Source organism: Filicampus tigris, chromosome 14 (genome assembly GCF_054856515.1).
Source record: "Filicampus tigris isolate MCC_2025a chromosome 14, RoL_Ftig_1.0, whole genome shotgun sequence".
NCBI classification, from domain to species: domain Eukaryota; kingdom Metazoa; phylum Chordata; class Actinopteri; order Syngnathiformes; family Syngnathidae; genus Filicampus; species Filicampus tigris.
In genome coordinates, this window is record NC_141230.1 from 1254391 (window position 1) to 1267753 (window position 13363).

Consider the following 13363-nt stretch of genomic DNA (forward strand, 5'->3'; position numbering starts at 1 on the left):
GGTTCCCCAAGGTGGGCGGCACGGTGGTCGACTGGTTAGCACGTCCGCCTCACAGTTCAGAGGTCGTGGGTTCGATCCCGGCTTCGGCCTCCCTGTGTGGAGTTTGCATGTTCTCCCCGTGCCTGCGTGGGTTTTCTCCGGGTACTCCGGTTTCCTCCCACAGTCCAAAAACATGCATGGTAAGTTGATTGGACACTCTAAATTGCCCCTAGGTGTGAGTGTGAGTGTGAGTGTGGATGTTTGTCTCTGTGTGCCCTGCGATTGGCTGGCAACCAATTCAGGGTGTCCCCCGCCTACTGCCCGAAAACAGCTGGGATAGGCTCCAGCACGCCCCGCGACCCTTGTGAGGATAAGCGGTACAGATAATGGATGGATGGATGGTTCCCCAAGGTTCAATTTTAGGCCCAATACTGTTTAATCTTTATATGGTTCCTCTTGGGGACATCATCAGGAGACACGGCATCAGCTTTTACAGCTACGCTGATGACACACAGCTGTATATTTCCGTGTCTCCTGATGACTCAGGACCCATTGATACCCTTTTAACTTGCATTTTAGATATCAAGTCATGGATGGCAGAGAATTTCCTACAGCTTCAACGTCCGATTAAATCATCCCAACATGCCAATCCCTCACGGGTGATTTGGTGATGTTCTTTTCTTTTTAATGTTTTGCTGTTGACATATAATTTGAATGACCTCTGATTTATATTGTCAGACCTGAGCCAAAAACAGTACTTCAGGAACACTAGGGTCAGGAATGTATCACTCACAGAAAAACTGAGCAAATGTTGCAGCTTTTTGGTCAGGCATGGCATACACATTGACATACTTAGTCAAATGATCTTGTATTACTTGTAATATCTGTTGCCCACTGCAGTGACCGGAGGTTCAGTGAACACAAACTGAAATCCGTAAACACAAACTGAAATGGTCAGTCAGACTGGATAGAATGTAAATGCGCTCTTCGTTGTGGCACTGGTTTCCTGAAGGCTTCACATGATTTACACAGTTTACAAAAATGTTCAATATTGGATCATTGGACCATTTTGTTCAGTGTACATTGAAACTCCCGCACTGACAGCAATGTTCTCCTATGCCTCTTCCCAGTTGCCATGGTGACTTTAGCGCTAAAGCGCTTTCAGAGGGAGGCAAAACATCATAAATACAAAAGTCAGCACTAACAAGCCATGACAGTAATAATGTGTTAATAATTTCACATTCATTTTGCATTGAAACTTGTCCAGTGAGAATCGTGCACAAACAAAGCAAACACTCGGTATGAAAGATGAAGCAATAATCATATAAAACAATGATTAGCTAATTTAGATCAGTGTCTAATGAGTTTGCTTGTTAGGACAGCGACTTGTGCATGTGACTTGACAAGAGGAGACGTTTTTCCATCGAGTGAGCTCCAGTAAGCAAGGCTTCCTACAATGCAAGGCCGAAATGCTAATAAGCTATAATTATCTTAATTATGTCATTAAGTAAAAGAAAGAGGTTCAAACCAATCTGAGTTTTAGATGTTGTATCCTATTTTGCTATGATAAAATGAGTAGTAGTAGTAATAATTGGCGATTAGCATGATGCTAAGCGCGAGTGGCTAACCGCTACGCTAGCACATTGGGTACATGTTGTATTTACTGTGGTGATATTTGTGAAACTATCCGAGCCAAATTCTGTATAAAATTGTACATAGTTCATTGGGAGTTATTAATTTTGAATGTATCATAATACATTGTGGTTATACTGCAGAAGATTATAAATGATGAACATTGTGATTGGTAGTGATTGTGTATTTTCTACACTCTGTGTGTAGATTGTTTTTTTTCTTGGATTGGACTTTAATTTGGATTTCTCAATGTTGGATGGTTCAGTGGCGAGCCAGACCCCAGGACCAGAACAGACTGTGGTATCTGTCTGAAGTCATCGAACTTCCCAATTGTTCATCTCAACGACACGGATAAGAAGAGACAAAAATAAAACTACCCAGGTAGTAATAGAACAATTACGACAGTGAACACCTACACATTAACACAAAAGGGAAAATTGCTATTTTTGTTTATATTATAGGAGAGCTCCATTTAAGTTCATTTTCTTTACATTGTTTCGTTGCCAAATTGCATTGTTAGCCAATAAATTCATGCTGTTCAACTTCTGTGACTCTCTTTTTCAGAGTCATATTGATGATTAAGGGTTCCCAATATTCCGAACCTAGACGGATGTAAGTGTCATTAGTTTAGACATTGAATACCACTAAGGGCGCTACATAAACTTGGAGAGCCAGCCAGGAGTTGGGTAAATACCTTACCTTGAACACCTTACCTTAAAACTTTGAAGTTGAACAGTGATAATTTATTGCATTATTTTTCTGTGAACATTATCTATTTTAGAGACTGTGGTGATAATACAACATGGATACAGTTCTATCTGAGAATGTTAAAGTGCCTAATTCGCTGATAGTATGTGGTATAACAATGAAGATGAAGAAGTATATGACTATTTGGGACAGTATGGTCTAGGGCTGCTCGCTGAAGCGATTTTGAACTGTAACCGAATTTTCTGGATAAAACAATTTTAATAACGTTCAAATTGGGTGCGTTCGATTTTTTTATTTTTGGTGTATCTAAGACACCGTAGTTTCTGTATTTCTGCTTCCTCCCACGAGCACGCAGTGCGAAAACAACAACAACAACAACATCGCCATGGCTACCGGTGATATGCTCAGGCAAGTGAGCGTTTAGTTAATAAATCGCGCAAATATAGATCTGCAGTCTGTGGTGGTGATGCGGGACACGCATGTGTGTGCCCTGCATGTACAATACAACTTGTGAGCAAGTAACTCAACGTCTGAAAGGTGTCCCATTTTTCTCCTCTACAGCAGACCTCGGGACTATGCATCCGTACTCAAGCTTGACAGTGCATTGTATTATTGAGTGACAGTTTTGCACTAATCATTGATTTATGTTTAAGACCAGGGAGAAAGGTGAAAGGCTAGTCACTAGCTGGTTGGCAAAATCACTGGCTGACAGACTGGTTTACAGACTTGACTGACTACCATCTCTCATGTTGATGATTTTGTTTCAGATGGTATATGCACTTTCTTCTTTCATTATTGGTTTAATTAAGAACAGATCTGAAATTTATTGTGTAAGTAAAATGATGTTAATCCCAATGGATTGTTCTGTATGTATTAAGTTAATTGGACTGGCATTTTGAGTTCAAAGAAAGAATAATTAAGTTGAAATAAAAGTTAGTCAAAATACTTCATTTTTCATTATTTTTATTTTACAAAGAAATCATAATCGGAAAATCTGGTTTGAGAGAAAATAGATTCGATTCAAGACTCCACAAAGATCACAACGACTGAAACAGATGGGTCTGTCAACCAAGAATCTGAGGACACCAGCCCCACTCACCTTCTTGATGCAACTTTTTTCATCAAGTGATTACCAAATCCACTCCCATGATTGTGACTCACCACCACTGCAGGTAGGAGCAGCAGTGTCATCACCAACTAAGAACTACACAACTTTCCTACGTGCGGAGCATCTAAACCACTCCAGAAGTACAGAAAGTAGTGGTTGAACATGTTATTAAGGACAGTGACCCATCCTCCCATTATCTTGGTAACACCAGACTTGGGCCTTTTTCAGGAAGAATCCCATGTCCCAGTTCAGAGTCTGATTATGACACATGGCGTACCAATGTTGATTGTTACCTTGCTGATTCTGCCATGTCTGTCACTTATACAACCACGAAAATGATTGAGTCTTTTTCCACCTGCTGCCATCATTGTCAAGGATCTTGGGCCTAACGCTTCTCCCTATGCCTACCTTGCCCTACTTGACTCTGCTTATGGCGTCATTGATGACGGCGATGAGCTTTTTGCAAAGTTCTTAAACATGAACCAGGACTCAGGTGACAAGCCTTCTGGCTATTTGCAGCGCTTGCAGACTCTGTTGAGTAAGGTCATCAAAAGAGGTGGTCTGGCAGCTCGTGACTCAGATCGTCATCTCAAGCAATTCAGCAGAGGCTGCTGGAACAATGACCTTAATGACCTTAGGTCTACAGCTTGAACACAAGAAAAATAATCCACCTTCCTTTTCTGAGTTACTTCTTTGGATACGTTCTGAGGAGGACAGGCAAGCTGCTAAGTCCAATAGGATGAAACAGCATTTTGGAGCTAATAAATCAATAGCACGGTCAAACACACTCACAGTAGAAGACTATGTTACGGATGATGACTCAGCAGCAGCTATTCCTTACTACCCACAAAGACTTGAAAAATAAATGACGCAACTACAAGCTCAAATGGCTTCGCTATAAGCATCTTTAAGTGCACGACAACCATCTGCTAAATCAGGAACCAAACAGAATTTTAAGCCCAAAGCCCTTGTTGAGGAAAAACCATCACTTTCTCCAGAGTTGAAACCCCTGAACAAGAAGCCCCGCCCCTGGTACTGCTTTAGTTGTGGAGAGGATGGCCACATCACAACTTTGTACAGCAGTGTGGTTAATCCTGAACTGGTTGAGAAGAAGCAGAAAGAACTTAAGAAAAAACACGAAGCTTGGGAGCAAAGTTTAAACTGAATGCAGCTCCTGTCAAGGGATGACCAGGGACTGTAAGTGAGAATAAATGTCCCAACCCAATATCGTAGAAAAAACAGATGTTTACCGAATAGATATTCGGTCCCACCGAGTACAGCACCAGGCCAAGTTATTCAAAGGTCTAGTTGGACATAAATGTGTTGCATATGTTGGAGTATCAGGAGTTGATGCCAAATGTCTCCTTGACTCTGGATCTAAGGTGACCACGATAACTGCATCTTTTCTGAAATCTCACCTACCAGATCACTCCAACCATCCCTTCCAAGCACTTGATGTTGAAGGGGCAAATGGTTTGAATGTTACCTACTTCGGTTATGTACCCAATAACTCTCAAGTTTCCAAAGGAATTTGTTGAGTCTGAGCCAGAAATTTCTACCTTGGCCTTAGTGGTACCAGAGAGAGGTAGTAATTATGACTTACCTGTTCTCATTGGGACGAATGCACTTGATGTCTTATTTGAAGAATATTGCAACGACAAAAACCCAGACTGTTTATCTTCTGTATATGGATATAGACAGATTATCCGTGTACTGAAGTTCAGGCACAAGGTGAACTCCACGGGGAGAATAGGGTTGGCAACACTGAAAGGTAAACTGCAACCGGTCCTACCTGTTAAAGCGAGAGTTTGTTTGGAAGGTCATGTCAGGGCTGATACCACCAGTGACCTTGCTATAATTGAGCAGCCAGAGTCGTCTGTTTTACCGGGAGGAGTATTTGTGGATTGTGCTCTCATCGCCATGCCCAGACATTAGGCCTCACACTTTGCCAATTTGGTTGAGGAATGAAAATGAGCATAATGTCACACTTCCTTCAAATTGTGTCATTGCAGAACTTCATATACCCAAAGAAATCGATGACAACCCTTCTGATCTAAACAAATCCAATGATATTGCAAAATGCTGTTCTGCCATTCCCAAATCAGCGAATAAAATAGCCAAGACATCTTTGACCATTGACTTTGGTGACTCACCTCTTCCAAAAGAGTGCAAAGAGTAATACACAGTCTTAATGAGTATCATGATGTTTTTGCCTGTAACGACTCAGAATTTGGACATGCAACTCGAGTGAAACATCATATAAAATTGAAACATGAAACACTATTCAAACAAAGGTCCCGACCAATCCATCCAAATGGTTACTAATCTGTTAGGAAACATTTGCAGACACTCCAGGATGCAGCAGTGATTTGTGAATCTGATTATCCTTATGCTTCCCCCATTGTAATTGTTCGTAAGAAAAATGGGGAGATCCGACTTTGATTATCACAAACTAAATTCACTGACAATCAGAGACCCCTATGCACTGCCCAACCTTGAGGAAGCCTTTTCAGTTCTTGCTGGATCTAGGTGGTTTTCAGTCATGGATCTGAAATCTGGATATTACCAGATTGAAATGGAGGAATGTGACAAGCCCAAAACTGCCTTTGTGTGTCCCTTGGGATTTTATGAATTCAATCGCATGCCCCAAGGTATTATTAATGCTCCCAGTACTTTCCAACGATTAATGGAGCGGGTCAGTACTGGTGTTTCTTGATGACATAATTGTGCTCTCTAAAACATTAGAAGACATGACATAAGGCTTAAACACGTCATTCAGCAGCTCAGGGAGAATGGTCTGAAACTCTCACCTGAAAAATGTCATTTCTTCCAAAGCTCAGTGCGGTATCTAGGCCATATTGTCTCAAGCAGAGGAGTAGAGACTGACCCTGACAGGGTTAGCGCTCTCTGCACCTGGCCTAGACAACAAACCCTTGGCGAACTGAAGTCTTTCTTAGGCATTGCAGGTTATTACCGCCGCTTTGTCAGAGACTATTCAAAATTAGTGAAACCTTTGAATGACCTCACCGGAGGATATCCACCCTACAAGAAGGGCCCCAAAACATCTATGCCTGGGGGATATTTCAACCCCAAAGAGCCCTTTAATGAGAGGTGGATGACTGAATGCCAAAAAGCCTTTGACTTGATTATTGAAAAACTCACATCTGCACCTGTCCTTGCGTTTGCTGATCCCAAATTACCTTATGTGCTTCACACTGACTCCAGCACTACAGGTCTAGGGACTGCCTTATACCAAGAACAAGATGGTGAAATGAGAGTTGTTGCTTATGCGAGCAGAGGACTTTAAGCAAGTGAAAAGCAATAGCCCGCTCATAAACTTGAATTCTGCGCCCTGAAGTGGTCCATTGTTGAGAAGTTCCATGACTACCTTTATGGTAACGCATTCACTGTTGTAACTGACAACAATCCCCTAACCTATGTTTTGAGATCAAGCTAAGTTAGATGCTGCCAGTTATCGCTGGTTAGATGCTCTTTCAACTTTCTATTTCAACATCAAATACAGAGCAGGAAGGAGCAACCAGGAATCAGACGGTCTTTCAAGACGGCCACATGAGAGTATGGCTGATGATGATGTTTCTACTGAAGAAAAAAAAATTTGCTTCACACCATCTTTCTTCATCACCCAAGCAACAAGAATTACCTGTAGAATCCATCACTGTTTTGTGTCAGCATCGTCTTTTGAGCGAGGCAGATCATTTACCTTCCACGACTCTAGTAGAATCCCTTGCAATGCATCCGGATGCAGTTCCAGATGTTTACGAACAGGGCGAGATTTTTGGGTGTCCTACATACCGACTTATAGTCACGACGAGCTTCAGCAAAACCAAAAGTGTGACCCAATCATTGGACAAATTGTCAAACTCTTGGAAGTGGGTGAGGAGGCCAACTTTGTTCCTGATTCTCTTGAGCTCAAGCTGCTGCTTATAGAAAGAAGAAGGTTGGAAATGAGGAATGGTCTGTTATACAGAACCCGTCAATCAGGAGATGACCTAACATCAATCTGTTGCCCCCACAGCTCTACGAGCTGCGATTCTTAAGACTTTACATGAAGATATGGGGCACTTGGGATTGGAGAAGACCCTGGATTTGGTTAGGTCAAGATTCTACTGGCCAAAGATGGCTGCGGATGTGGAAGGTAAAATCGGGACATGTGGATGTTGTGCTAGGAGGAAGACACAACCAGAAAGGTCAGCGCCTCTTGTGAACATTAATACAACTCGACCCATGGAACTGGTCTGCATTGACTACTTATCTATTGAGCCTGACAGTCATAATACGAAAGACATCTTGGTTATCACAGACCATTTTACCAAATATGCTGTTGCCATACTGACAAAAGATCAAAAAGCTACCACCATTGCCAAAACACTTTGGGAACAATTCCTAGTACACTACGGGTTTCCTGAACGATTGCTTAGTGATCAAGCCAGGAATTTCAAATCACAATTTATTAATGAACTGTGCACCTTAGCTGGCATTACTAAAGTGCGAACAACTCCATATCACCCAAGAGGAAACCCTGTAGAGAGGTTTAACCGAACACTTTTAAGCTTGTTGGGAACATTGAAAGAAAAGGAGAAAAGTAATTGGCGAGACTATGCAAAACCACTCACTCATGCCTATAACTGCACCAAGAATGATGTCACAGGTTTTAGTCCATATGAATTGATGTTTGGACGCCATTATCCGTGGACATTGAATTCTGTTTACCTGTGAAAGATGGTTCTCCAAAATCCCACTCCCAATATGTGAAACATCTGAAGGCACGACTAGAAGAGAGCTACAGGATTGCAACCAGAAATTCACAAAAAGTTGCAAACCGAAATAAAAGTTGTTTTGACTAGACGGTGAGGGAATCTACACTAGAGGAAGGAGATCAAGTTATAGTGAAAAAATTGAGGTTCCAGGGCAAGCACAAACTTGCTGACAAGTTGGAATCTACAATCTACAAAGTCTTGGAGAAGATGTCAGACATACCAGTATATAAAGTGCAGCCCATCAATGGGGATGGTCCCGTTCGAACACCAACCAGAAATAGATGCGGTGGAAGCCGAAGGTTTTCCCTCCATACCGTCAAGTACCACTACGTTACAACCTCACGACAGTCCGGGTGATAGCAGTCCTTATGCTATCCGTGTTGGACCACATCTCGAGTTGGAAGGAAGTGAGAAGGCCGAGGTCATGGTTGAGAAGTCTTCTGATGGTGGGTGCAATATACAACCAGTTTTGGAGAATAAAGGGGGAACCGAACAAACGGAATTGAAGCTATTGATGAGAAGGCAAGCCACGTAGATGGAGAAATTGTGAACGTTCAACAGAATGTTGACCTGAAACATGCACAACCATCTGAAGAATCTGACAATGATACCGCTATAGACAGATACACAGATGATTTAACAAGATGATCAAGCAGAACCAGACAACCCCCTGACCGTTTACACTATAGTCAGTTAGGGAAGCCGTTATTGATTTTTTGCACAGAGTCTCTTGCAGAGCTTTAACAAAGCGCTTGAAACTGTTCGTGCCTATGACAGTTCTCATATGAATGATAGATCAGCTCATGAAGGGACTCATGCAGATTCAAGATGGGAGAGTGTAGCCCACATCAAATCTATGATTACTAAACCTGTGTATACCATTAGATGTAATACCATATTTCACCATCAGGTAGCGCATCTCGCTAATACATCGTCAAGGCCATTGACAGGTAACATTCATTTTGCATTGAGACTCATCCAGTGAGCATCGTGCAAAGCAAACACCCGGTATGAAAGACGACGCGAAAATCATAAAGCAAGGATTAGTTAATTCAGATCAGTGTCTAATGAGTTTTCCTTGTTAGGACAGTGACTTGTGACTTGACAAGAGGAGACGTTTTTCCATCGAGTGAGCTCCGGTAATCAAGGCTTGCTCCAATGCAAGGCCGAAATGCTAATACGCTATAATTATCTTAATTATGTCATTAAGTAAAAGAAAGTGGTTCAAACCAATCTGAGTTTTAGATGTTGTATCCTATTTTGCTATGATAAAATGAGTAGTAGTAGTAATAATTGGCGATTAGCACGATGCTAATCACGAGTGGCTAACCGCTACGCTAGCACATTGGATGCATGTTGTACTTACTGTGGTGATATTTGTGAAACTATCTGAGCCAAAGTATGTAAAAAATTGTACATAGTTCATTGGGAGTTATTAATTTTGAATGTATCATAATACATTGTTGTTATACTGCAGATGATTATAAATGATGAACATTGTGATTGGTCGTGATTGTATATTTTCTACACTCTGTGTGTAGATTGTTTTTTTCTTGGATTGGACTTTAACCCTTGTGGTCACTACAGTGGACAGCTATTTTAAGTTGCTTTCGCCTATATTAATTAATCCAAAAAATATATTTATATTTTGAAAAATAACATCAAATCATAATTAATGCATGACAGGGTGAAAAATAATTTAAAAATCTAGATTAATTCATATAGACGAAAGCAACTTGTAAATAGCTGTCCACTGTAGTGACCGCTATGCATGAAAGGGTTAATTTGGATTTCTGAACCTTGGATGGTTCAGTGGCGAGCCAGACCCCAGGACCAGAACAGAGGACAAGTCAGGACTTCGATATCTGTCTGAGGACATCGAACTTCTCGATTGTTCTTCTAAATGACACAGATAAGAAGAGACAAAAATAAAACTACCCGGGTAGTAATAGAACAATTACGACAGTGAACACATACACATTAACACAAAAGGGAAAATTGCTATTTTTCTGTTCATATTATAGGAGAACTCTAGTTAAGTTTCCTTTCTATATATTGTTTCGATGCCAAATTGCAATGTTAGGCAATGAATTCATGCTGTTCAACTTCTGTGACTCTTTTCTTCTGAGTCATATTGATGATTAAGGGTTCCCAATATTCCGCACCTAGACGAATGTAAGTGTCATTAGTTTAGACATTGAATACCACTAATGGTGCTATATATATATATATATATATATATATATATATATATATATATATATATATATATATATATATATATATATATATATATATATATAAATACATATAAAAAAAAATAGGGACTATATATATATATATATATATATATATATATATATATATATATATATATATATATTATGCTAAATGTTCAATTAAACAATACAAAATAAAACCAAAACATAATGATAATCAGTGGATATCAAAACGGCTAATGAATGCTTATAAAAAGAAAAAGTCATTATAAAGGGAATTTATGAAATATAGAACTAAAGAAGGGAAAAAGCAAATGTAAGAAATATAAAATAAATTACTATTATGAGAATATGTAAAAAAGAATATTATACCAAACTACCAGAGCTGGGCACTTGACCATTTTTTGCCGGTCCGGCCGCGACCCTCCACCCTTGACTTGGGTACCCTTCCGGCCGCGACCCTCCGGCCATATTCATAAATATTGTCGACCCCCGACCCGTTCCGCCCCCCGACCCAAAAAAAAAAAAGCGTCTGTGATTGACATCGCTGCGGGAGAAACACTAACGGCAGAGGCTTTTAGCTGGCTAATTTACTATTCAAACCCGCTGTGTACACGCTTCAAATGCGGCAGTTGTACATACCTGCGTGTGCTTACCTGCATTGTGAGCCCCGGGGTTGGATTTGTCGTACTGTATAATTATTTGGGTCCAACGGACGGTCAGAAGTCGCAGTCAGGTTACTTATTTATTTTCCACACTTCCCCTCCTTCCCGGCCTTCAAAATAAAAGCATACCAGTAAACCACACACAGCAGGGTTTGCTATGGCGTATTTCCGGAAGTACGGTACGCCGGAAAAAGTGCATGAACTCCACCTTGATGTGCTAGCGTCATGCTGGAGTGCTGCGCGAAGCTTGAATATACTCGTCGCTTGAAAAAGACAGCGACAACAATGCATATCGTGCCTGCTACAAGAATAAAGGGACCGAGATGACTACGCGATGCATTTAATTTTATTGTGAAAACGATCTGGAAGGTGGCGACTAAGGGGGAATGTGGGAAGGTAAATTCTTTACACACACAACGCTGCCAAACTAGTTTTGCTTTGCAGCAGCTTTGCAACGAGCTGCGTGCTGCATTCTCTCCTCCGTGTGGGAAACTGTTTGTCATCGCAATGTAATGGATCGATCAGAGCAGCAACAAGGCCTGTCGCCAACAGCACAATGCGTTGGTCACGTGAATCAATGTGGCAGTTGTTTGTGTAAGAAGAGACGTGAGACAGCAACGTGCGTTCAAGCGTGTTTGTATTTCCTTATTGTCACATCACGTAACCCACGCCTCCCGCCTGCAATGGGGCATACCATTACAAGAGGTGGCGGGGGGGCAATACCACAATCCCTATAACAGCAGTTGTCGCTCGCGCCGACGCGGGAGTAGGCTGAGATGATTTTTGGCCGCCTCGCGAGCACGTCACACGCATGAGGGCCGATTAGTGGGCCGGACCAAAATCAACTTCCGGCCATGCTTAGTCCAGCCATTTTTAAAAATTCACCCCCCACCCCTCCGCCCCAAAAATGGGCATCCGGCCGGGCCGGAGGGTCGGACCGGTCCGGCCCAGTGACAGACTGCCCAGCTCTGCAAACTACTAGAAAATAAACAATATTAAAGGTATGTCACAGTGAATAATCAGACTGCGGCACCGGCAAAACAATATTAAAGGTGGAATATATTAAATACTGTGATTAGGAATAGCCCTGGACAGGATAACTATCCACACGATTTTATAGAAAATGTTAAACACATTAACAATATGTATGAGGTCATGGATGAGTTGAACAGGTTTTTTTTTGTAAATATTGGGCCAAATTAAGCAGGAAAAACTCCCTCAACCTGATACAGCATTGAAACAAACGGAAGTTAAATGTCTCTTGAAGCTGTTGAAGAAAGAGAAAGAAAGAAAAAAAAGTGATATTGTCGATAGCTGCAAAGATGAAACATCTTCTGTTTGTTATCAAATTGATATGAAAACAGTAAAAAGGTCTTCCTGGGAATATCTCAACCACTAATGTACATTGCCTACTTATCATTTCAAATTGGGCAATTTCTAAATAAAATGCAAACTGCAAAAATCATTGCACAATTGTGCCATCTGTGGCCCCTTCTCAAGTTTTCCAATTTTTTTACGGATGTCTTTTTTTTTTTTTTTTTTAAGTCTTTCCTTTCCCCCTTGGGGTTTAAGATTAGGGGATGTCATTAATATTTGTCGACTGTGGGCAAGTGAAGCCCTTTGAGTTTTTTTTGTGAGGAAAGTCTATATAAATTGGACTTGACTTCACTTTTATGTATGATGACCTCCTGCCATCGCGCTGTATAATCTGTTTGAGTTAATGAACACGCAATTTAGCACCTGCTATTTGAAATCTGGGTATAAGATCTGAGTTTATGTCTCGAAACTCACTCCCAAAACATATCCATGCCTTCCATAAAATGACCTTTTCTTGTTTTAGAATTTGAACTTCTGTATAGCATCTTTGAGTGTATAAAAAGTGCTTAAAAATATTCATTCATTCATTCATTATCCTCACAAGGGTCGCGGGCGTGCTGGAGGATATCCCAGCTGTCTTTGGGCAGTAGGCGGGGGACACCCTGAATTGGTTGCCAGCCAATAGCACGGCACACAGAGACAAACATCTGCACTCACAATCACACCTAGGGGCAATTTAGACAGTCCAATCAACTTACCATGCATGTTTTTGGAATGTGGGAGGAAACCGGAGTACCCGGAGGAAACCCACGCAGGCACGGGGAGAACATGCAAACTCCACACAGGGAGGCCGGAGCCGGGATCGAACCCACGACCTCTGAACTGTGAAGCGGACGTGCTAACCAGTCGACCACCGTGCCGCCACTTAAAAATATTATCATATTAAATATTAAAATA

The 13363-nt window shown here is 41.2% G+C and overlaps 1 protein-coding gene across 1 annotated transcript in view; it reads right to left on the reverse strand.

Moving 5' to 3' along the window:
• tmprss3a (transmembrane serine protease 3a) overlaps positions 1-13363 on the reverse strand; it is a 256219-nt gene that overhangs the window by 170261 nt on the left and 72595 nt on the right. The window lies entirely within an intron of this gene.